The sequence below is a fragment of the Myotis davidii genome, unplaced genomic scaffold, assembly GCF_000327345.1.
Source record: "Myotis davidii unplaced genomic scaffold, ASM32734v1 scaffold345, whole genome shotgun sequence".
NCBI classification, from domain to species: Eukaryota; Metazoa; Chordata; class Mammalia; order Chiroptera; family Vespertilionidae; genus Myotis; species Myotis davidii.
The window spans coordinates 319,766-345,908 of record NW_006296540.1 but is presented as its reverse complement, the minus strand read 5'-3'; the positions used below and the strand labels follow the sequence as shown (position 1 = coordinate 345,908).

The 26,143-nt window shown below is 48.8% G+C and overlaps 1 long non-coding RNA gene across 2 annotated transcripts; it reads right to left on the bottom strand.

The window, feature by feature from the left end:
* Positions 1-3,205: 3,205 nt before the first annotated feature.
* On the bottom strand, positions 3,206-25,724 carry LOC102773277. 2 transcript variants are annotated; one of them, XR_001515229.1, is made up of 3 exons: positions 25,683-25,724; positions 21,830-21,906; positions 3,206-3,990 (listed from the first exon to the last, which is right to left on the bottom strand). It is a non-coding gene; the product is annotated as an uncharacterized LOC102773277 (long non-coding RNA). The 2 variants fall into 2 exon arrangements; XR_436076.2 differs by lacking the exon at positions 25,683-25,724 and adding an exon at positions 22,319-22,354.
* Positions 25,725-26,143: the final 419 nt, after the last annotated feature.

Here is a 26,143-nt window from a genome sequence, read left to right as displayed (position 1 = left end):
TCAAGGGATTAAATGCTTTTTTTAAAAGACTGGCTCCCTTCCACGGAACTGGCAGGCAGGGGGACAATACAGATGACCCCACTGAGATACAGTTACGTCAGAGACATACGCTTGCAGAATAACAAGAAAATACTCAGAACAGACGAGGACAGACTGGCTACTGTAGAACAAAAAGACCCAGAAGAAAAAATCAGGCCTGATAGAGTGAGGGAGGCAAAACTTACTTTGAAGCATGGGGGAGAGCAGGACAGGGATTCAGATGTGCAAACCCTCATGCAATTCTAGTACATACATTCTGGAAGGACTGAGAGGAAGCTACTTATGTTTCCCTGATCCGAAGATTCTGTATCTCACTTTTAAAGCTTAAGCAAGTCTGTGGTAAATATTGTAGAGAACAGAATTAGATATGGTTCCTAAAATATAAAGTGCATTCAAAGCAAGGGAGATACCTTCAGGGGTCAGACCACCTGGGACATTTTCAATACAGAGCTATAAGGAGTGTGTGTGTGTGACATACATACACACGCATATGATGGCAGGCTTCCACCAAGACAACTAAAAGCCACAATTTCAAGAAATCTCCTTCTTTTTCTAACTCTAGTGAGTAAATATTGATGTGAAATCCTTTTGGGAAAAAGGGATTGACAGTCATCTCTTTAATCCTTCTCACAACCCTGAGGCAGATGTTACGGTCTCCAGTTTACAGGCGAGTCTGGCTGCAGGTTCCTTCCTGTTGCTTCATGAAGGAGGCAGGAAGGAATGATGGGCGTGTGCTGCTCTGTCTTTGAACTGAAAGGTAGAAATTAAGCTGCTGGATTCAGAACCAACAGACACACAAACACATCAGGTGACACCTTTTCCATGAATGACAATGGTTTCTATTCCTGTTTCTAACCTGATTCTTCTTTTGGAATTTGTTTTTCACGAAATGTTAGGCTCATTAATGAGGACTCCGAAAGCCAAGAGCCCCATATCCTACAGCAGAACCCAGCGTGACTCCCTGTGAAACTGCTAGTAAATTATTCAGTTTTGCTTGAAGCCATTGAATAACTGGGACCAATTTGAAAGCTAATGTCTCAAAAAAAAAAAAAAATTACCCAGTCGATCCACATGGGACTCCTGTTTACCCTGAGAACTGTTAAACTCAAGTTCACAGTAAATTGGCATTTGGTCCCCGCCAGGAGGTGGCTCACGTCAAAGGTGTATTCCTTTTAAACGTCCATTGTCAGCCTGCTTTCACCAAGCCCATCTAGTAACTGCCTTCTGAAAACCTAGTTCAAATCCCCTCAGCCTCCTGATGGACAATGAAGAGGAAAACAGGAGGTGAAAATAAGACCCAGAGGCACCTCAAAGGTCTATTATACAACGTGCGGTGTGGTGTGCGGTGTGTGGTGCGGTATGGTGTGTGGTGTGTGGTGTGTGGTGTGTGGTGTGTGATGCAGTGCTGTGCGGTGTCGTTGGTGTGGTGTGTGGTGTGTGGTGTGGTGCTGTGTGGTGTGGTTGGTGTGGTGTGTGGTGTGTGGTGTGTGGTGTGGTGTGTGGTGTGTGGTGTGGTTGGTGCGGTGTGAGCCTGGCAAGTAAAGCCTCGGGAGGCAGGCCTGTATGCACGTTCTGTGAGCTGAACACACAGACAAGGAGGAAGGGAATGGCTATTGAGCACCTAAAATGTACTAGGCACGATATTGATCCCATTGTAATTAGCTAGTTATTAATAATAAGAAAGGAGCGAAGGGAAGACCAGACATTACAGGCATGTCATTTGTGCAGCTTCACCAGGAAGCTGCCATTCCACACTCCCCAGGGGAACCACGGGCCCATTCCCTGCAGATTCCCGGGGGGAAGGAACTGGACCGAGGGGAAGATGGGTGCACGCACAGTGAGTCAGGGTGACGTCAGGAACGTGCTTGCTGCCAATCAAACCTGGGACCAGAGATCAGCCATCAGCCGGAGGGGGTGGGCCCATTACAAGCCCATGAAAATCTGGGAATACATAACCCCCAAACAAAAGAGTTCGTTCACATCTAGACAGGAAAGGTTTCTGTAGACTGGGAGAGTGGAGTAGAGAAAGTGAGTATGAAGAGGCAGTAGATCTTAATGATGAAGAGCATGAACTCGGAAACCAGACTGGCTGGGTTTAAGTCCCATCTCCTGTTTTGCTGCAAAATAACCCAATGTGGTGTGCACGTGCGTGTCTGGGTGTGCGACGGTCGAGACGAATGAGCAGGAGAGGCCCAGGGTGGGGTTTGCTGAAGCAGGTCAAGGGGTACCTGCCAGATACTGTATTATGCTCTTTGTGGATGTTGCTGAATGAAACCAACAAGCCCTGAGGCTCCTGAGAGAACCAAATAAAGGGGATGGGAATAGAAATCTAAGAGGAACTTTGTGCGATCAGCTTCGCATTTGACAATCATTTTTATAACTCTCTTCCCAGGGCCACGGGCACTTGAGTGAGGGCAAGGTGGCACGGTGTCTCCCACTGGGAGGCCCAAGAGCCCCGTCAGCCCTGCCAGGCCCAGGATCTCCTAGTATCAGCCGGAGTCCTTCCTTTCAACAGCTGCTTCGTCTTCCTGAGACCCACTCGGACAGGCCCCACGTTCCCAGGAACAGCCTGGCCATCAGTGAGCGCATCGTGCAGCCTCTGAGATTAAAAATTAGAACAGCTCTTTTTGCACCCCCCTGCCCCCCCCAACCCCCATCTCTCTGTAATCAACAATGACAGGAGAACAGGCACTCAGCAGAGCCCGGGGAAATCTGACTTCCAAAAAGGGGCTGCTCCATCAGCAATCAGGACAGAGCTGCCCATGTCTTTAGGCTACAACACAGACCCCCCTGCCAGCATGGCCAGGCTGCATCAGACACTCAGTGGCCCCCCCAACAATTTGCCTCCTTTCAGCCAGAACAGAACCCAACCTGACCTTCCCCTCTAGGACCACCTTATGTGCTGTAAAAAGCACCATTCCAATGAGAACTCTTATTTTGCTGAGAAAGACCAATTAACACACCCTTGCTGTCCTCTCCAGATTCTCTGTCTGAAAATGATGTGGTCAAAAAGCACAATTTTCCTGGAAGTGAGTCACAGCAGGGAGTGGGGGTGGGGTGAGGGGAAAGCCTCAGAGGGGGTGTGCAGGGGACGGGGGCCAAGGCCCAGAGCGGTAGCCCCGGGGACAGACAGCACCTCTGGCAAAACCAGATACACATCCAGTGGTTAAAGGCTATCATCTCCTTTATTCGAAAAATAAATATTTCACTTTTGAGTCGACATCTTTAAAATCACATTAAGCACAGAGAAGAAATACAGTCCCTTTGGAAATTGTGGACACATGTCGGAAAAGAGTCATGTTTGAAACAATGGGGGTGGGGTGAGCACTGATTCCAACTCATTCATGATCCCGACGCCCCTCCTCTCACCAGGGGGAGCTGCACATGGGTTTTAGGAGAGAAAAAGACACACACACACACACACACACACACACACACACACACACACACACATACACACACACACACGCAGACACACCGCTTTGAAGTCTGAAAGGCACATGAAGTGGACCATAAGGTGTATGGCACATTCACTGATAAAACGCTCCCTATTCCCTCCCAAGAAAAGTGGAAAAACTTTAATCAAGTCAAAGAGCAGAGAAGACAGGTGCCCCTGCTCGGAGATCAGCATCGGGAAAATCTCTGCTGACGCCAGCCATGTTTCCGCGGCTCTCCCCGGCCGCCGGCTCACTCGGTGATGGTGGGGCGAGTGGCCACGTACACGAACACCACAATCAGGAGCACGACCACGGCCAGCGTGGGCAGCACCACCGTGGTGATCTGCTGCCGGGCCTCCTGCATGGCCTGCTTCCGCTCCTTCTTGTCCTTGGACGTCTCCTTCTTCGGCTTCCCTTTGAGCTGCCGCATCTTTCCCAGGGGATGCTAGGCGGGCGTGTCCAGAGAGGGTTTTGGAGAGAAGGCCACACTCCTCCGGTCAAGACACAGACCCTCCTGCAGAGAGAACAAGGATCAAGAACGAATGGAGCAAAAGGAAAGGGAAATCGTCAAGTTAAAGGCAAACGCTAAGCTGGGGAAAATATCTGCCACTTATAAGGAGTTAAGAACAGCAGGGGTCAGCCTCAGCCCCCCTAAGTGCGGGCGGGCGGGGAGCTGGACATACCAGGGTAACGCCGCCATCGAATGGGTCACAGCTGTGCTGAGATAGCATCGCTCAGCCCCACTGGCGGCGGGGGAAGGCCCTGAGTTCCACAGAAACACAATCGCTGCCAAAGCACTCACCTCTCTGCCTCCATTCCCCGGAGAGGGAGGCACACTTCTCCTTTCCGAGGCTCTAACTGCTTAGCCTGCTGTGCTAGATTCCAGGCTCCCCAGCCAAGCTCCAGGATCAAACCGCAGGCAACCTGCAGACTTCAGGCCCGTGGCTGGCCCCCTGCCCGGTACCTGATCTCAGGCCAGGGCAGCCTCCCTGGGCCTGAAGAGGGCTTGGGGGCACCAGCTTCTCCCATCTTCTGTTGGCTCCTTTATCACCCACACCAGCCTTCCAGAGTGGAATCTGGGTCAGCCAATGAACGGAGACGGCGAAGCCTGTGGTCCTGCCACCCACCTAACCTAGGGTTCTCAGCTCAGGGTTCTCGTAAGTTCTGTGGCCCGGGAAGGGTGCTCGGGGGTGAAGCAGTGCAGACAGGGGTCTGGGGAGGAATAAAACCCAGGATAACTACAGAGCAACAGGTCTACACACGTCTGACTCTTAGCTTTAAAAAGCAACAGAGTGCTCGCCCAGCCCATGTGGCTCAGTGGTTGAACATCACCCTATGAACCAGGAGGTCACGGTTGGATTCCCTGTCAGGGCACATGCCTGGATTGCAGGCTCGATCCCCAGTAGGGGGCATGCAAGAGGCAGCCAATCAAATGATTCTCTCATCATTGATGTTTCTCTCCCTCTCCCTTTTTCTCTCTGAAATCAATTAAAGGAAAAATAAATTAAATATGTGTGTGTGTGTGTGTGTGTGTGTGTGTACTGAGTGGCCCAACTCACACCATAGGCCACGAGGATGCCACAGGTTGTAGCACAACCTGGACACTGGACACTGGAGCTGTAGGCCCTAAGGCCACCGCCCCTACCCTTGGAAACTTGACGCAGCGGCTGTCACTGCCTCCAGGATGAATTCTGCAGCGTCACCAGCTCCCATGCGCACCTGACCAGCGGAGCCGAGGCCCAGCTGCCCCCAGCCCAGCCTTCCAACCTCCTTCGTAGGTGGAGTGTTTTCTAATCACAAAGAAGGAGTGGGTGTTGGATATGGGGCAGAAAAATAAAGACAAATGTCCGTGCTACTCTCCCGGGAGACTAGCATGGAGTCAGGAGCTCTCAGAGGCAGAAGAGCAGTGTTTGCCACCATGCCTCTAACAACGAGGCTTTTGTAACAGAGTGCTGTGTGCCCAGTTTGCACTACCAAGGGCAGCAGGGGGCCTGCCCCACCAATGAGGAAGATAACATTGACATCTGAGTGACTGTGGGAGGAGGAAGACAGAGTTGGGAAAGGTCTCACACGATACCTTCTTGTGGCGCCAGTGGACTTCTGTATCATCCAATGAAAAAAGCCCAGGCTAAAATGATGAATCTGCTTTTACAAATGGGAAATCTATAGCCTTGCCACTGTCACAAAATGAGGGAGTGGCAAAGTCAAAGGTCAAACCCACATCTGCCTGGCCCCCAAGCCTAAATAGTCCCATCCTTCTATGCCAGCTGTACATACCTTCCCAGCCCTTTACCCACTGTGGGGCCACGTCATTGCTCACCAGTCCCCGGCAGAGAGGAAGGCAAGGATGAGGCTCACATGGCACAGCCTGGCTTCTTTCCCACCAAACAGCCCAGGCAGGTTGGAGAAGACCCTAGATGAGTCCCAGCTTCCCAACCGCAGCCGCCATCTGGCCACCCCACTGCCTCTGGGTCCCCTAACCAAGGAAACGGAAGATGTCACAGAAAGCTGAGTTCTAAGGAAACTCCACCTGTTCTGCCCCCTCCCCCATCAACACTCATGGCAACTAGTCAGCCCTAGACATTCCAACTGGTCCCCAGTATGTGGGGGCAGGGGGCAGGGAGGCAGAAAGTGAGGGAACACATCCTTTCTGATAGAACTGTTGTTAAAGTCATAATTTTTCTCCAATTATAGCTCTCCAATATTTTTTTCTAAATATGTGTACATACATATGTGTATGTGTATGTATATATACTGATATATATGTATATGTGTATACACACACATACACACACACACACTCACACATTAAATTCTTTATGTGTATTTTTCTCAAATGTAGAGACTATAATGGGATGGGTCCTATTAGGGAAACAGTAGGAGCAGAGGTAAAAGCAGGGTCTGAAATCAGGGTTGAGCCTCAGCTCTGCTGGGTCTAGCTGTATGACCTTGGATAAGGCACTTAATCTCTCATGTCCTGACTTTCCTCCTCTGCAAAATGGAGTGAGAAAACCAGCTTGTGGAGTAACTGAAAAAATTATAAAACACGTATGATCTGAAGCATCTAGTAACCTCTGTGGACCAGGCCACACCAGATGCTCCATAAAAGGCACACGGATGGTGCCGATGGGTACCAGGCTTATCAGAGGGATCACTGCGTAAGTTATATAAATGTCTAACCACTCTGCTGTGAACCTAAAACTAATACAATATTGTATGTCCATGGTAATTTTTTAAAAATTCTGATTTTTTAAAATAACTAAATAAGTGGCACACAGTAACTTGCTATCCAGGAAGATGTGTCCAGTGGAGAAGCACCACATGACCCACGGATAATGAAATCTCCCGTGTTTCCTCCTCTCCCGGGGCAGGTTCACCAGTCTGCTGCTGGGCAGGTTTGTTCACGGGTCCGATGGAGAAGAAGGTGGTTTCCAGCTATCGAGGAAAGGTCCAGGACTGCACATCCCACCCAGCTCCCATATACCAGACCTGCCAACCCAGCACTGCCCGGCAGCCACCAGCCACCAGCCACAGGTGGCATTTATATTGTGGCCACTGTCCAAACTGAGCTGTTTTGCAGTGTGAAGATTTAGTACAAAAAAGAAAAAGAATGTAAAGTATCTCGTTATATTTTTTATACTGATTGCATGTTGAAATAATATTTAGGGTATGTAGTGGGGGAGATTAAAACATATTGTTAAATTATTTTCACCTGTTTTACTGTGTGTTTTTTCCCATAGGGAAGCTGAGGCACACTAAAAGTCTAGGTAACTTCTGAAGTCACCAGGTTAGCACATAATGGAGCTGAGATGAAAATCTCATTCCAAAATCTGTTCCACCCCTTTTTTTAAATGGGCATATGTCTCATGGAGACCCTGCTTTCACATCTTTTGGGTATGTACCCAAAAGAGGAATTGCTAGTTGATCCTAATTTTTAAAATTCCCATTCCTCTCCCCCCTCCCTTTGGTATCTGTCAACTTGTTCTCTGTATCTATGGGTCTGTTCCTATTTTGTTTATTCATTTTTTAAATTTATTTAGATTCCACATTCAAGTGAAATCATATGGTATTTGTCTCTCTCTGACTTATTTCACTTAGCATGATACCCTTTAGGTCCATCCACGTTGTTGCAAATGGTAAGATTTCATTTTTTTATTGCTGAGTAATATCCCGTTGTATATACGCACCATATTTCTTCATCCATTCATCTACTGATAGGCACTCAGGTTGTTTCCATATCTTGGCTATTACTAGTAATGCTGCAATGAACCCAGGGCTGCATATATCTTTTTAAATTAAAGGCAAGTTATCTTATATACAAACTGTAGAGTTATAGTAGAAATTCTATAGTAGAGTAGAAAAAGTTATAGTAAAATACTATAAAGTAGCTAGCTACCCCTTATGCTCACTTCACTCTAAACACAGAAGGAATAACAGTTTTGTAAGATCGTTATTTTTACCCACATTTTACATGAAGAAACTAAGATTCAGAACAGTATAGTACTTGCCTGTGATCAAAGACTAGTAGGAAAGCAGCACAGTTTCAACCCCGGTGTAAAATCATAATAAGCACTCATCTAGTATTTAATGAATGAACAGATGAGGATTTGAACTCAGACCAAATTCCAAAGCCCAGCATTCCTCTTTGTGTGACCCCACTGTACCTCCCAGTCACCCCAGAACTAAGAAGAGCAGCTGTCACTTCCGGATGGCTCACTACCTGTCAGGCTACCGCCCAAGCCCTTACAAACACACAAACCTGACCATGGCCTTCATCCCATTTTGCAGACCAGGGGACTGAGGCTCAGAGAAGGCCCCAGCTGGCAGTCAGCAGTGCAGCTGGGATTTAAATCTAGTTCAGAAACTCCTCCTCCTACACCACACAGCTGCCTCCGGGTGGCCAGGCCTTCCCTAGGAACACATCCCCTGGAAATGACGGGACTAAGAATTAAGAGTCCATACCTGGATCTAGCCCATCAGCTCAGGAAGCTGCAGACACAGGAAAAGTGTGTGAGAGGGAGCCCAGGCCCTCCTGAGCTGGCCTCCCTTAGCAGCATGCAAAGCCTGGTCCTTACACCCACACCCCTGCCCGGATTCCTGGAAGGTTTCCTTGCATGCCCACCTGGGCTGTGCATCACCCTGTGTTTATTATTTATTTTTATTTATTTTTTTTAAAGAATAGTTTACTGATTTTTTTTTTTTTTTTTTAGAGAAAGGGAGGAGGAGAGATAGAAACATCTATCGTCTGCCTCCTGCAGGTCCCCTACTGGAGATCGAGCCTGCAACCCAGGCATGTGCCCCTGACCGAGAATCGAACTGGCAACCTCCTGATGCATGGGAGGATGCCCACCTGGCCAGGGCACTTTAGCCCTGGATTTAAAGATGCCCCACATCCTGCTTGACTTGCCAGGTGGGCCAGGCTACTCGAAAGGCCCCAGGAGGTCACAGGCTGTTGAAGGGGTGCCCGCCGAGCACAGTGTGACCTGGCCTGGTGACGATGTTAAGCGGCTGTGCACTGTGTCAGTTGCACCCCCACCTCCCCGCACGATCAAAGCAAGTACAGACAACAGACGCAGGTGGCAGCTCCCCGAGAAGACCACTCCCAGGGATGGAGGACGGAGGCTGCCCACGGACTCTCCCTGCCAAACTCTCCCAAAGTGCCACAGCTCGCCTGTCTTCAGAAAAGGCAGCTGAAGGTGCTCCAAGAAAACAGGCATTTTTCTCAGACTTCCAAATCAGGAACTCAGAGGAATAAACACCACACAAGAACGTCTACATGGGAAGGTCTCTCCCTTCTCTTCTCGTAGCTTCATCATCAGAGCGTGAGCGTTCGAAGGGCTGGACTGCTCCACGCTCCGTGCGAGGAGCCCGGGAAGCTGCCCTGGGTTCAGGGAAACAGAAATCGTGTGCTTGAGAGAGAGCAGCGGCTCTGCGGTTCATCAAGTGTGCTGGCTTCCCTGTATGTGCCCGGTATGTGGCCCTGATGGGCCTGTGATCACTTCACTCCAGTCTGCCGCAGGGAGGGGGGCGGGGGGCGGGCAGGCTGCCGGGAAAATTGTGCAAGATGGGACTCCTGACACCCGCTAAGCACCTGCTGATAACATGACCGCCTTCCCCAGGCACGCAGACATGAACAAACAATGACAGCCACGGGCAGGCCAGCTCCAGGGCCGCCCCCTGCTGACCAGCCTCAGAGGTGGGGTGCGGGGGCTCACGAACTGACAGCTAGTGGGGGGATCAGAGCTACAGACAGACAGAAGCTGACGGACACCAACACACGTGCACTGACTTCTCTCAGCACGGGCAGAAGGAAGAAGAAAATGGGTAATTTCGTGTCAGCAGAACCAGCTACTCCTAAGTAAAAAAAAAGCCGAGAACATGAAAGAACCTTTGGGTAGGTTGCTAATTACACATCAAAAGCTGAGGTTCTCAATAAGTTAGATTGCATTGCTTCGGCACACTGGGGTTTATAAAGTGCTTCCCGTGCATTCGTTTCATCTTCACAGCAACCCTGCTTGTTATGTGCTGTTGTCCTTATTTAACAGGAAAAAGGAGAATACCGAGCAATTAAGCTCCTGTCGGGGCTCCAATCCCCGTCCTGGCACTTCTAGGATCTGGGCCCTGAGCAAGTAACTCAACCTCTCAGACCTTCGAAGACTCTGTCTGTACAAACACCTATCCTTCAAATACTTTTCAGCGTCTATGTCAGGGAACATGCGGGGGATGCGGCCATGAGCAAGACAGGCAAGAGGTTGCCTTCGTGCAGTTTACAGGGAATGGGGGAAGGTGGACAGCTGACCAAGGAATAGAATACATGTCAGATGGTGCTGTGTGCTGCGGAGAAAGTAAAGGGGGGTGCTTCCAGAGGCTGTCAGTTTAGAGCAATCAATCAAGGAAGGCTTCGTGAGAAAGTGACACTGCACCAGAGACTCGAAGGAAGCGACAGGTGCCGATTCCCAGGAAGATCTTCCAGGAGGGCGGGGCATGCGCAAAGGCCCTAAGGCAGCCCCCCCCACTCCAGCCCCAGCACATCTGAGAGGCAGCCCTGGAGAGGGCAGAGGGCAGCCTTTGGAAGTAAAGAGAGTGGGAGCAGGCGGAGGGCAAGATGGTGGCCACCAGAGGGCTCTGCTCGTATCTAAAACTGAACATTGTCAAGACTATACATGGCAGAGGGGCAAGGCTGACGCCAGAAGTCAGAGAAGATGCTAATGAATGAATGACTCAGGAGACACATGGTAGCTTGTCTCGGGCAGGGGCAGGTATGGTGAAACGTGGTCAGACTGAGTGCACGCTGAAGGCAGAGTCAGCCTGAGTTACCAGCAGGCTAGAACTGGAGTGTGAAAGAGGAAGACAGACTGAGGCTCTGTGTACTGAAAGGCTCTATGTGTGGAAGCCTGGAGGTGCCATTCAGGGAGCCGGGGAAGGTGTAAGGGGGCGGGGTGGGAAGCATGGACACGTCAGGTGTCAGATCCTATTGGACGTCCTGAGCAGAGCAGCCAACACGGAGCAGGCAGTTGGAAGATTGAGTTGGTTCAGGAAGATGGCTGGGCTGCAGGCAGGAACGTAGGAGCTGTCGATGCTGAAAGCCTAGGCCGGTGAGTGAATGCAGACAGAGAAAGGGGCTGAGCACAAAGCCCTGGTGCAATCTAACATTTAGATCTTGGGAAGCGAAGAGGAGTCAGGAAAAGAGGCTAAAAAGATATGAATGGGAAAAGGAGCTGGCCATTGGACATGGCCACGTGCGGGTGATGGGTAACTTGAGAGAACAGCTTGGTGGAGAGGTGGGAGGGGAAGATGTGAGTAGGTCTTAGAGTGGGAAGGAGCAGAGAGAATGGAGACCACAAGCAAGCAACTCCTCTCAAGACAGGACTCGGAGGCTGAGAGTCGATGCGGAAATCCCAGGTCTGCCATCTATCAGCCCTGTGACCTTGGGCAAGTTACTTCATCTTTCTGTGCCTCAGATTTCTCATCTGAGAAATGGGGACAATAATCATACCTAGTGAGATGATACATGAGAATAACGCCTGGTACATGTGAAATACTATGTGTTAGTTGCCATCATCACCCATCACCATCACCATTACAATCACACGTCACTTCATGACGGGAATATGTTCTGAGAAATGTGTCCTTGTGTGAGCACCATACAGTGCACTTACACACCTAGATGGTGTAGCCTACTACACACCTAGGCTCTATGGTGTAGCCCACTGCTCCTAGGCTACAGCCCTGTGCAGCATGCTACTGTAATGAACACTGTAAGCTATTTCAATGTGTTGCACAACATTACAAAGGCTGTGACATCACCAGGCAACATAAATTTTTCAGCTCCATTATAAGCTATGGGACCACCGTTGTACACGTGGTCCGTCACTGATCGAAACATTATTGGGTAACGCATCACACTATTATAAAAATAGGCTCAGACACAGAACATGAGGGCAAGTGTTTTGTTTGTTTGGGCGGTTACAGAACGTGTGCATTGGAGGGAAAACGGACCAGGAGAAGGAACTGATGGGGAGAGAAGCACCAGCTGGGGCTGGCCCTGCACTGGGACCCAACGTGGTGGCAGGAGTTTGTGCAAGTTCTCAGAGGTTCGCAGGGAAATGGGAAGAGTGTTATCAACTAAGGATGCAGGTGGAGGGAGGAGAAGTCTAAGAGAGAGAAGCTACTAAATAGCTGTCAGGAGGGGAGAACAAATCCATTAGAGGACTACTGTGTCACCCAGGAGTAACCCCAGGACCACAGCCCACCTGTGGTCAGCGGTACAGATCTCACAGGGAGGGAGGCAGGTGCAGGTGCAGGGCTGGGGGCTGGGGATGTCGGATGTAACTAGTGCAGGGGTTCCGTCAGGCCCGGAGGACAACGTGGGAGAAACACAATGTGAGGACTGCATGAGGTCACAAAAGAAAAGCGTCTGGCACAGGACCGGGGCTCTGAGGCCCAGCTGTTGTCCCAGAGCGTAAGTGTCCCGTCCCAGGAATCCCCTCCCCCCACAGCCACCTTCCCATCCCAACACACACGGGGACTTCAGGATCTGAAAACTCTGCGGGACTCTCAATTCTGCTCTTTCCGCCCCTCCCTTTTCAGCTCCGGTTACTGTCACATTTCTCAGGCCAAGATGGGACGAGATGACACCTCGCCTGCTTGTCTCGGAGAACAAAGAAGCCGTGTGCGTGCAGGCTGGTCCCCACTCCACGCTCCTTCCAAGAACCCGGGCAGAGGAGGTCCTTCCAACCTCCAGGAAACCCTGCTTTCCAGGGACCTGCCCTGCAATTGCACAGAGCTCCCGAGGTGCTCAACCACCAGCTCCTCGCTCTGAAGAACGTGGGGACACAGACAGAGCTGGGCCTTTGATGGATCTTGTTATTTAACCCCAACGGCCGACTGCCCTTCTTCATAGAGGTGTTTTAGAGTTAAATGAATAGTGATCCAACCCCCAGCACAGCAACTTCATTTTAATTAGTTGACCTGAAGCAAGTTCAACCATGGAAAGGACAAAGATGACGACTAAACAGAAATGAAGCAACTTGAAATTCCTGTGAGAGGGTCCAAAACAGCGGCTTTTTAAATAGTTATAATGCACAGATAAAGTTAACAGTAGCACACACCACACAAACCGAAACCCATGTTTTACCAAGGTAATATGCAAGCTGACAATGCGCAACATTCCGATCATCTTTTCTATTTTGTTTTATTTCACTAGGAAAAAAATTGCCAGTTGCAATCGACTAAAAGAGATTTCACAATCAGTTGATGGGCTGTGACCTACAGTTGATAAATACTGGGTTAAGAAGACTTACCCCCACCATGAAGGGCTACTAAATGGTTAAGTCATGTTCCCAGAAAAAAAACTGTAGAAACACTCAGTCACAAGATCTGCATACCAAAAGGAACATTAATCACATCCGGAAGAAGTGCTGGGATTAGGTGTGCTCAGAAGACAAGGTGAACAAAGGGGGCAGAAGTTACAGAGAGCGAGACTGGATTGCGTTTTGGGTAGGGAGCTCCCCATCTCTAGGAGAAACCAAGAGACTAATGGGATGCTGTAAAAGGGATTCAGGATTCAGAGGGAAGAGGTGGACCCAAGAGTTACTGAAGATTCTTTCCACTCTGACATCTTCTCTACCTTGATGAATAACAGGCTGTTATGAGGATGAAATGGAAAGAATGTATGTGAACGCGCTCAGAGAAGTCACAAGCTTTTCTAAGGACTGGCATTCCTTAAATGGCAATCCTTTATCCAAACCTGTAGGTTCCTTCAAGTTCACCTGCTATTCAGTTAGGTATTTAAGACAGCAGGTACTGAAAGTAAGCATCGTTAATTTAGCACGTTGTTAACAACAGCTCAACTCTGTGACAGCTCAAGACCAAGACAGGGTTGGGTGGCGATCTGGTGAAAACATGCATACTAGGCAATTGTATGTGCTGGTTTTCTTAAGGTGATGCTTTGCTAACTTTTCCATCTCAAATATGGCAGGAGTGACCACTCATCCCTGGAGGCCAGGTCTAAAGCAGATTCACTGCAAGAATAAAATTTCATTTGCCTCCTCTTTTATCTTAAAAATGTCAAGCAACGGCACAGAACATTAGCCCTTGTTTGCTTTCCGTGTGATCGGCACCGTGACAGAGGCTGCGCGGCTCTCACTGAATGCTGACAACATGGTCCCCATGCCGCAGGCTCTCCTGCGTCACAGGCTCCCAGCTTAGAGGCAGGAAAAGAGGACGGCAAAGCAAGTGAGTGTGGGACAGATTCAAGCCCAGAAGTCTGGTTCCAGAGCCCTGCTCTTAGCCACCAAGCTTTGTCGGATTCCCCTCTAACAAACACTCACATTTGTTTTAATATAAGTGTTATTTCCCCCAAATCGCTGGGTAAAACACGACCCTGGAGGAAGATGCGCACACTCACGCTGGGGCTCTGCCCGCGTAGGGTGGGCACCCCGGGAGTAGAGACCCACTGTTCTCCCAGGCCCCACCGCCTGTCCTCGCTGCTGTGGCCAGGCCTGAGCTAATGGCCCCTTTGCTCCCAGACACGTACCTCCGTCCTCATGTTCTATTTGGCAGGGTCGTCATTAAAAACCAAGATATCACAAGCGGCGGCTGTTTATGGCATCTTTAAAATGAAAAATTCAGCTCTAAGCCCAATTACAGCAAGTTAATTACAGAGCCTGGCGGATGGCAGACATACGGAGAAGGAGTAAGTTAATGGCTGAATCATCAAACACAAGCCACCACCTCACGCACTCAAGAACATACATCTGGGCCTTCACAAACAAGGATGCTGGGGACACCCCCATAGAGCAAGGGTCAGTCGCAGAAAGAGGCGGGCACACTCACTCATCCATTCATTTATTCAACAATGCTGGGACTAGCTCATCACACAGTCATTCACGCGCCAATTCATTCATTCAGTCACCCACAGAGCGCCGACCACATGCCAGGCACAGGCAAACCTGCAGGAATATGCAGACTGATCAACCGACGGCTCCATCAGGTCAGTCACTGATTCAGCAAATACAGGACAACCGCGATGCATGAGGGCTGTCCTGGCATTGGGGATGGAATAATGAACAACACAGAGTCCCTGCTCTGAAGGAACACACGTGCTAGCAGAGGGAGACGGGCAGAGACGAATAAATATGTAGTATGTCAAGAAGTGAAGTGCTGTGAAGAAACACAAAACAGCATAAGGTGACTGTAATACAGAGAGTGTTACAAGGGACCGCATCTCTGATTAGAGAGCAGAGGCCGGAAGGAAAGGCAGGAGGAAGCCTGGAGCAGACTACCGGAAGAGGGGCCCTCGGCCGACTGGGACATGCTGCTCATGTCCAGCGAGTGAGAGAAGAGCAGAGGAGGCCAGGAGATCCATCCAAAAAAGACTCTACAGCCCACCGGCCAATGTCTCAAAGCTTCCACCACAGGCCTTGACTGCTGCCAAAATTAAAATATTCTGCAAAAGCAGACAGTAAACTGAGCTGCTATCAAATCCGAACTTACACAGCAGCTTGTCTCTGTTCTCGAGTCTCCACAGGGCGGATTTTGGGGGAAGGGAAGGAGAAGCACCCCATCAGACAATGCACCTGGCTGTTGAAATGGAGTCTGTCACTGAGTGGTAAGTATGTGGCTTTTATTTCAATGCCACCTCCTTTTGCTGAAACTTAAGCTGGTTTACCAAACGGAACAAACATACGGCTGGTCTGGGCAAAGGGCACAGAACAAGAAGGCTTCTGACCACTGAAGACACGGTCACTGATTCTGCCAGGCCCAGGGAGTCCCCAGGTCAGCAATGAGCTAGGTCCCAGAGACCACTGTTGCTGCTAAGGCAAACCCAGTCACGCAATGGCCCCTTTGAGAGGGGGTCTCCGAGCCACCTTCAACTCCGCCTTCCACCACTACATCTGCCACCCCCCCCCCAGCTTACCCACCACAGCCCCATTCTAGGGGCTGTATTCTCCCTCTGTACTGATTCCAGATTCCACATCCCACCCCACCTCCCGATGAAATAAATGCTGCAGACACACATGCACTCCGAACTCCAAGCCTGCATGCTCTCCCTGCCCTCAATGAGGTCCTCAATGTCTCTCCTCACATAGCCTCCTGCCTCCAACCTCCTGACTCCTCAATCTTCAGACGGAATGACTCCACTTAAACCCTCTGTGATCTCAGCCCTCTAACTAAGAAGCCTTCAGTGGCCCCCAGTGCCAACAACAGTGCAGACCTGGCCTGGCCTTCCAGGCCCCATGTGCCAAGCCCAGCCCCGTCAAGCAGTTGGACTTCTGCATGTAGAGGCAGAACAAGTCAGCGTGTGCCTATGGCCACGTCTCTTCATTTTGGCTAGCGTTATGTATTCACACCACTGAGAAAACTCCCCTGGTCCCCTCAGGCAAAATGAATTGCCCTTTGCCCTCTTATGCCTTTAAAATAGGCCCTTCGTCTGTTCTGCCTGTTTAAAGAGTTGATCACCTTTTGCCCACCTTCCCCACTAGTATCTGCTGAATGACATAAGCCTGTTCCTCTTACTAATGTTTGGGCATTTTCCAGACGCTTCCCCTCTCCTGTATTCCCTACATCAAACTGTTCCCCAAGTCCTCCAGTCCCTTATCCTAAACACCTTCCAAACATATCCCCTCAGCCCCATCCCCACCACCCCTAGGCCAGGTCCTCATCTTTTTGTTCATGAGGATTCTGTAACAGCCTCCCCACCTTACCTTTCCACTTTCTTGCGCCCTAAATAGTACAAACATTTCTCTTTTTCTTAATGTTTTTATTGGTTTTAGAGAGAGAAGAAGGGAGAGAGAGAGAGAAACATGGATCGGCTACCTCTTGCACAACCCCTACCGGGGATAGAGCCAACAATCCAGGCACGTGCCCTGACTGGGAATTGAACTGGCAACCTTCTGGTGCAGGGGATGATGCTCAAACAGCCAGGCAGTACAAGCATTTCTAAATCCTTCTAAAATCACTGCCCATGAAGGCAGGGCAAAGGATACTACACCCTGTTCATTCCACACACTCTTCCTTACCAACAAAACAGAATGTGGTAACCATCGTGAAGAATCGCTGTAGAGATGGATGCAGGAGATGTATACATTTTCTCTAGCAAAGGGGTAGAGATGACTCATTTAAACCTCAGATGTGTTTAAAGTCTAGCTATTAGAACTTCTTAAGTGAAAACACATCCCTGTTGTAAATATCTTCACACTTCCAGGTTAACAACCTACCAAACCATGCTAAACTGATCATTAGAAAGCCAAACTAACAGTTACTGACAATTAAATATCTGGACTCTTAGCAATAAAAAATTGTCACAAATTCAAGATGGCATTAGAGCACTGTTTCCGATCCCCAGGAACCCCAAGGGCCTGTGCTCCATAGGACCCTGAAACACACACTGCTGAGCCAGGCGAGGCAGCTGAACTCCCAGTGAAATATGGAACACGGTCATCCATACACTCCAACAGGGCAGTCATTTACCACCAATCACATTTCAGGAACTTTTAGTAACGTCTCTGTAATTACTGGAAGGTGGCCCGCAGTCATACCTTGAACCTGGAAGTCTGTGGAATTTTGAGTCTCGCACCCATAGAAATTGATAAAAGAACCTGCGTGTCTGAATCAGATCACCATTCTCCTGCCATTTGGGAGAAACTTTAAAAGTAGAGACCGAGCCCACAGAACCCCTGCCGTGAAAGACAAATCAGATCCAGTGACGACCCAGGGGAACATTCCACAGGGACCTTTGCTGCACCATCTGGCCCCTGCCTGCCCTCCAGCCCCCACCCCACCCCACCTTCCTGTGGTGTGGTCACAGCAGCCCTACAGGCAGCAATCTAGGCACAGCACACTCCTGCTGACTCCCAGCCTCTGTCCCTGCAGCTCTCTGAAATGCCCTATTCTACCTCTTTCTCCCAGTCACTCCTCCCACTTAGCAAGCTGTTCGTTCAAGACCTATCTCAAAGGTCACATGCCTTAGAAGCATCTCATGACTTCCCACTCCCCAAAGTGAGTGAAGTTTCATCCCTCTGCTCTGTGACCAACTCCACCACAGTGCATGTCACGCAGTATTAAGATCACCCTGCCTGGTATTCCCACTACAGTCTTGGCTTGTAACTCATCAGAGTGACCCACCAAACCGGTAGCATAAAAAGTTTCTAATTCAAGGTCATAGAAAAGTTGTCTGACTTTGAGGCCATCAAATAGAAAGCTGAAAACTCAGTATTCCCATTCATTACCTTGAATGAAAGGCTTGAGGAGAATGGGGAGCATCACTCAACTAAGAACTTCTGTTTCAGGTGTGTATTTGTGTATATATCGCTCCTCAAACACACAAAAGAATAGCTCAAGAGTAAATAAGGAAAGCAAACAGGTTTCAGGATAGGAGATGTGTCTAAAAAGGAAAGCTGTGTACTAATATTTAGTGTGTTTCTTATTTCCCCTGTTGAAATTGGTCTTTTCTTCTACCAGCCTGGAGCAGGTTTTATTCATGACTTCCTAAGCTAAAATACTGCACACATTTTTATATCAAAATATTTCGAGGAGAGTGCTACTTGGAAAGTCGCAAGGGTGTTATAATTTTAGTTGATTACATATTGGTTATTCACTTATTCATGATCCAAATGAAATAGTGGTCCACCTTTGTGTTGTAAGAGTTGATATTCTGGGGTTTGGAGGAAGAAATCACTCCCTGTACCATTTCCCAGAACACAACATTCATTCTAAGTATACCTTCGTGAGCAGTTATTCTACTGCATTTGGAAAATGAAAGCCATTGCTATCTGCCCAGGAAGTCAACAGTGAAAGGGAGAAAATCTTACAAGCCACTTCAGTGTGGTGTCAACAGTGCTGTGGGACCTCCAGCCAGGTCTGGGCCCCAGACGGTGCCGTCTCTCCGTGGGCCATGCTGGGAGTAGGGGATTCGTCCAAGAGCAGGGGTGGTCACTAACAGGGTTAAGAAAGGGGGTGAAATGATGTGACAAATACTTGTAGAGATCTCTCTGGGTCCAAAGTGCTGAACGGAATGGAGGGAAAGTGGAAGCAGGGTAGCCAGTTCAGAGGCCTTTGTGGTCACCAAGGCAATGACTCTGTCGGACTTGGGAGGTCGATGTGGAGGGCAGCAGATGCATTTCAGAAGCATCCCTAGGACTTGGTGATTTGGAGAAAGAAAAAGGTGAGTGACTCCCCAGTTTCTGGCTTGTAAAAACAAGTTAACAGCTGTGCACCTTAATGAGATTGGGAAGCGGGGGCGGGGGGGGGGGGTCTGGAAAGGGGTTGTGGGAGGAGGAACCAAGAGTAAATATTTAGACTCGTTAAGCTTGAGATGCCCATGAGATATACAAGTTTGCTAACTGATATAAAAGTTATGAAAGTGCTACATACTATAGAGGTGACATGTGGAGGGGTGGATTCCTGGGGCCATTCTTACTGGTGGCCCTTCCTGACCTCCTCTCACGGTGTTCCAATGTCCACCTGTGTGCCAGCCAAGGGGAGGTACACATGAGGAGCTTATGGGACCAAACTCAGCCAGGACACGGGCAGGCCGCCTCTATGATGGCCTTCAGTAGTAATGCAGATACCAGCTTTGGGGCTAAGAGAACAGTAACTTTTCGCTGTAAAATGGTATTTGCATCACACCACCATTGGGAATAAAAAATGTAAGCTATTTTCTTCAATTAAAAGCATCATAGTAGGTCTGCTGATTTCTTGGTGCTGATGTTTTTAAGTAGCGCCAATAGGTTCGTGGTATCTAGTCCTGCACCCTGACAAGTACACCATCTCAAGTACCACCCTGTTTGGGGGTTCCAAGTTAGAGTCTCCCCTAGGAAAATCTAAGGTGGCATCAGATGCAGAGGGAGGTCTCTCTCCACAAAAAGCCCAGAGAAGTCGGCCTGTTGTAGGAAAACAATGGCTCACTGCAATCCCACGCTGTTCTCCGTTAATACGCCTCCTTCTGTACCAGAGCCTGTCTCCTATCATGACGAGCCTAGCTTCCAATTCCCCCATCAGAGGACAAACCAAAATGTCATTCGACAATCTGCTTTCTAATTAAACGTTGAGCCATTTTTATAAAGTCACAATGAACTAAACAATCCCACGTGGCCACAGAGCAGTGAGCTGCTGCCTTGATTGATGGGACCATTTGCAATGATTGAAAGGAGAAGGGAGGGAAAGAACATCATGAGATACAGCCAGATTAAGCTGATCAAACCTCTCTTAGCGTCTTCCCGTTCACTCATAGAGTAACACAGGGCAGCATTAACGTAAATTCATTAAGCTTCCTGCATTTCAGTGAGGCCTACCAAAAATAAAACTTACCAGACTGACTAGAAGGTCTTGGGAGCAAGATATCCACAGACATCTACTTTCTCAAGAAAGCAGCCTGGCTGGGGTTCGGGGCGACACCAGGGTCAGACTGCATCTCCCAACAGATCCAGGCTCCCCTCCCCAAAACAAACAGTGAGGGTGAGTAAGAGACAGGTGAGAGACAGTCAGGTTCTGTGACAGCAGCGGGGGCTTCCATGGAGACGGACCAAGATGGTAAGATAGTGCAGAGGAGAGAAATACCCAACTCCATTCACACTGACGACGTTTCCTCATGTAAGACGCTGAGCTGCTGAGTCTGTTTCCTGACTGGACATGAGAAGTGACCATTTATCCTGCCTGTTGGCTAGGGCTGGTGGGAAAAGATCCGGTGATGTGTGTAGAAGCCCCTGTAAAAGAGGAAGAACTCTACAGCTATGAGAGACAACCGCTGGTTACTGTTAGGTAGGAAAGGCTGGGATAAGTCCTCAAAGACGATGGTAACCGAGAAAACTCGTAGAATTGGTAAGGAATGTCTCTGGGACACTTAACAAGCGCAGTAAACAGTCTGAAATTAGGAAACTGCTGACACATTCGTTTATGCAAAAACGTCTGGAGCAAGGAAGTGGGTTAAAATGCAATCGTCCATTGATTAAAGCAGCGTGAACAGCATACGGATGGATGGATGTCGGCAGATAAGGGGACCAAACCCAACCTCGCACAAGGCCCATTCACCACCAGCCACAGGGAGGTGGAGGCAGGCTGGGAGCCAGGCTCCTGCGGTCACTGGTTTCCTGACCTGCCTGTCACCTCCCTTCCCTTCCAGCTGCTGGATTATGGCTCTTAACATGGGCTCAAATTGCCCATGAAAAAGAAAAATCAGATACAAAAGCTTTCCTCAGAGCTTCATTTCACCAGTAGTCAAAACACAAAGGAAAACTAGAGAAGATTAGCAATTTCTGATGAAAGTTCAAAGAACAGAACCAACGTGAGAACGAGTGGAGAGGTGGAGGTACAAAGGGAGCCCACACAGGGGCTGACAGTCTAGCTGGCAGGAGGCCGATTCACTGTTTACTCAATAAACGGTTATGGAGCATCTACTACGTCCCAGGCACAATTCAGGTCTGCCCCCGAGGAGCTCACTGGAAAAACACACAAACAAGAAACTATAATCAAGTTGGAAATGCCAGGAGGGGGAGGTCACAGAGGAGGAGCCCCTACACTCGGCACAGCTGTGGGAGAAGAGCAGTCAGGGGAGGGGCACAAAGAAAACATGAGGCCCATACAATACACGTCGGTAAGAAGGAGACATTATTATTGCGTTTCAAAGGCAGAGGAATCGCTGCCAGCAGAAAGGAACCAAAGAGCCTTCAATTCCAGGGAGGCAGCATTTGAGAAAGGCCCTGAGGGATGGAGGGACGTGCCAGGCAGAGAGGAGGGTAAAATATGACATCCAGAGCCAGGCATGTCTGAGGAACGACAGGGATAGGATTCCCTCCCCACACGTGTTTCCCTGAGAAGAGAACCTGAGTAGATATGAATGTACGTCTCCTTACCTTTTCTTCAACTTCAAGAATTGCTGTTTCAGTAGTTTCAGCAAACCGATTTCCAGCAGAGGTGACCTGAGTTATTCCTGTTGAGAAATCAGAAGAAGAGGTATAATAGGTTTGGAGGACTACCCTTCCACACACCCTGTTTTTGGGACATCCCCCAAGTCCCTGCTGAGAGGGTGATCACATGGCTCCCCTCCCCCAATAGATCGAGTTGGGGGACGGACACATCACCATCAGCCACACTGCCCCCTCCCCTCCTTTGAGAATAAAGACTTGCAAACTTAAGCACACAGTAGTGAGCCCTGATTCAGGGAAACAGACACGCCACACCACACACACACACGCACACACACACACACACACACACATACACGAGATGAGCAGGAGCACGCAGCCCTGAGTCAGAGGGGCCTTCCTGCTCCAGCTCCCAGCAGGGGGTCAAGCTTTGCTCCCTACAACTCCCAACATTCTTACAACAAACCCTCTACTAACCTAAGCTGGTGCCATGGCATCTCTTTTCCCTGCAACCAAAAATCACTGATTTAAAAATAAGAGATCTAGGGTTGAGACTAGAAAAAGAAACAAAAGTAGAGGGCTAAGAAAAAAGGCTTCTGAAACAAAGCCTTGGAAAAAATAAAAGATGAGAGAGTGACCCGGGCCTCTGAATTACCGTCCCATAATATCCGACAGGAAAGAAAGAGGCCCAGAGAACAGACCCAATAAATAATTCATAAAATCCCAGCAGTGTTTAATATTAAGACGGAAGCCCAGATACTGGAGAAAAGGGACTCCTAATATGGGCGTTATCCATAACAAAACAAAATAAATAAAAATTTCATAGAAAACACAAAAAGGTGAGAGACTGAAAAGTGCCCACAATAAGCAAGGAATAATTGAGTAACTATACCATGCCCATCGTTACTAAAATAAGAAGTGTAATAACCCAGTCTTGATTCATTGTGCTGCCCTTTTTTTTCTTTATATAAATGAATTGTCCTAAACAATGAATATTTTATTTGCTCATGGTTTAGTAGGTCAGCAATGAGTGCTGGGCTCAGCAGGTTGGTTTTTCTTCTGCTCTTGCCTGGTTACAATCACCTGGTGATTCAACTGTGCTGGATGGTAGACCAGATGCTGGTGTCTGGTAGTAGCTGTTTGTGTTGCCTTTAGAGTCTATTAGTAAATGTGGACATTTCTTTCCAGAGATCTTTAAAGATTTATCTCCTTGCTATAGGTTTCCGTTAGCACTTGAGTTAGTCAACCATGAACTGACCTTCCTATAGGGCTTCAAGAATCTAGCCTCTTCGAGTCCCCTCCTGTACTGGAGTGATGATGTTGGTCAAGTTCAGGGATTAAGGTGTATGAAAGGGAAGGGTGGGGGGCAGGGCTGGAAAGGAGAAGGTTCTCCAGGGGGCCCTGAATGCCAAGTTAAGTTGGATGGACTTTATTCAAGCAGCCTAATAGTCAAGAAGACTGTAGTCCAATCCCACACTCTCTACGTGATAACTACCATTCAGGAAATGTAGAAAGTTAAAATTGGACTGCAGACAGAAAATAACACCCAAACCACAAGGACTAACGCAGTCAAATGACGTTTACCCTTGACAGGATCCTTCAGCTGCTGCTGTTGGCTCATTAGCTGCAGCAGAGGCTTTGCAAGTTTCCTCTGGTTCCTGGGCCTTCTAAGAGGCTCCCTTGAGCATCCGCTCTCACTCGGTACAGAACAGTGACAGGGACACTAGCTGGTCTACAGAACAGGCAGCAGGACAGCTCTCCTGTCTGCTCACCCCAGACCCAGCCCCAGGAGGCTGGTGCCACATCCCATCTATCCACTGCAAGCAGCAGAGGCACCGTGCTCTAATCTCAGTCCTACCACTTCCTCTCTGGGCCTCATTCATAAAACGAAGGAGACCGGTGGTACTCCAAGGGTGGTCTACAAACCAGTACACTCTCCAACTCTGCTGCTGGTTCACAAGTACAAAAACAGAGAGCCTTCAAGCTTTTATAGCATACTAGAGGCCTGGTGCAAGAAATGTGTGCACTCTGGGGCGGGGGGGGTCCCTCAACCTGGCCTGTGCCCTCTCACAGTCCGGGAGCCCTCGGGGGATGTCTGACTGTCGGCTTAGGCCCGCTCAAGCTGACAGTCGGACATCCTTAATGCTGCTGTGCAGGCGGGAGAGGCTCCTGCCACCACAGCTGCGCTTGCCAGCCGTCAGCCCGACTTCTGAATTGAGCGTCTGCCCCCTGGTGGTCATTGTGCAACACAGCAACCAGTCATTCCACCATTCGATTGATCTGCCTATTAGCCTTTTATTATATAGGAGGATGTTGCTACACAGCCAAGTACACAATCAGTGAACTGTCTTATTAAATGGAGCACAGACTGGTATATGGGTTCCCTGCAGCTGCTATAATAAATTACCGCAGACTGAGTGGTGTAAACCAATGTCAATGTAGCCTCTCACAGTTCTGGGGGCCAGAATCCCAAAATCAAAGTGTCAGCAGGGCCACACTCCCTTCAGAGGCGCTGGGGAGACTCTGCTCCTTGCCGTTTCCAGCGTCAGGTGGCTGGTGGCCACGTCACACCTCCACTTCACTGCAGTGTGAGTGTGAGAGTGTGTGTATGTGTGTGATCCCCCCCTTGTTTTCTTTCTTTCTTTTTTTTAAATATATTTTATTGATTTTTTACAGAGAGGAAGGGAGAGGGATAGAGAGTTAGAAACATCGATGAGAGAGAAACATCGATCAGCTGCCTCCTGCACACCCCCTACTGGGGATGTGCCCGCAACCAAGGTGCATGCCCTTGACCGGAATCGAACCTGGGACCCTTCAGTCCATAGTCCAATGCTCTATCCAGTGAGCCAAACCAGCCAGGCCCCCCTTGTTTTCTCATAAGGACGTTTATAGTGGCATTTAGGCCTACCTGGATAATCCAAATTGATCTCATCTCAAAATCCTTGTCTTAATTATATCTATACACCCTCTTGCCAAATAAGAGAACATTATTTGGATACATCTTTGGGGCTACTACTTCGTCCACTACAGCTGGTTTGCATAGTGTTGAACTCCTCTGTGGCCAGTTGTACATGGTGCACACAAACCAATTCACCACTGAGGAAAAAAACACCCCCATCTTTTACTCAGCTAGGACCCTGCTTTTCCTCTACAGCCCAGAGACGGGGCTGGGCAAGACCATGAAATGGGGCAAGAAAGGAGAGGTGGTTAACAGGTGGCAGGGGTGCAAAGAGCAGGTGGAGACTGTGCCCTCGGCCTGCCCAGGGCTGGTCCCCACCTTCTCGGACAGGCAGTGCAGGAGCTGTCCCCTCCTGACCCCTCTTCCCATCCCTCACATGGCTTTAGTTGTAAAGTGATTAAATTGCTCTGTTTTCTGTTCAAGTGCCTCCCTCATCCCATAAAATGCTCAGAGTTTTCCATGTCCAAGTTTGAAAACACAAAACTTTTTCATTAAAATCCTTGCGTGCCTTGCACTGCCCTGCTGCTAACATATCCCCTCCCCAGCACCCCTTCCTGTACTCTCAAGAACATTCAGGAAGTTTCCAGGCTTCACATAGAACAGAGACAACACTTGGAGACTTAACAAAGCAAGGATTTACTCTCTCGTTAGAAGCTGCCTTGCTGGCACGAGTAGTCCTTGCTAAAGGAACCACTGTGCTGAGTTCTTTTGCTGTTACATCTCCGCCTTAAAGGGCAGACCAAGCCAAAACACCTGAGAATGTTTAAAACGATCACACTCCATACAGGTATAGCCATAGTAAAGTGGGCACTCTATCATCCAACGACTGGTAGGAGTGAAACAGGCACAATCTTTCTGGAAAGCAATTTGTCATATCCTTACAAGTGGCTTAAAACTGTCCACCCATCTGATGTTGTAACTCCATCTTCAGAACTTCACTAGGGGACAATCTGAAACGGGGACAAAACCGAACCCTCAGAGGTATCCATGGCAGTGTTCTATATGAAATTAAAAAAACAACAACAACAACTAAAAATAAACTCAGTAGCCAAGAAGAGGAAATTAGATAAATTATGGTAGATTCATAAAGTTTTATGCAGCTGTTAAAATAACATTTTACAAAGAATTTTTCATTAAAATAATAACTATATTAGTAATGGCTAATCCTTACATGGACCAGGCACTATCCTATGCTTATTAGGTGCTTTGCATGTTATTAATCCCCAATCCCTATATCAACTCAAAGAGGTAGGTACTGTTTTTATCCCCATTTTACAGATCAGAAAATGGAGGCACCGAGAGTTAAGATGCTCACCCAAGGCCATTCTTCTGCTAAGAGACAG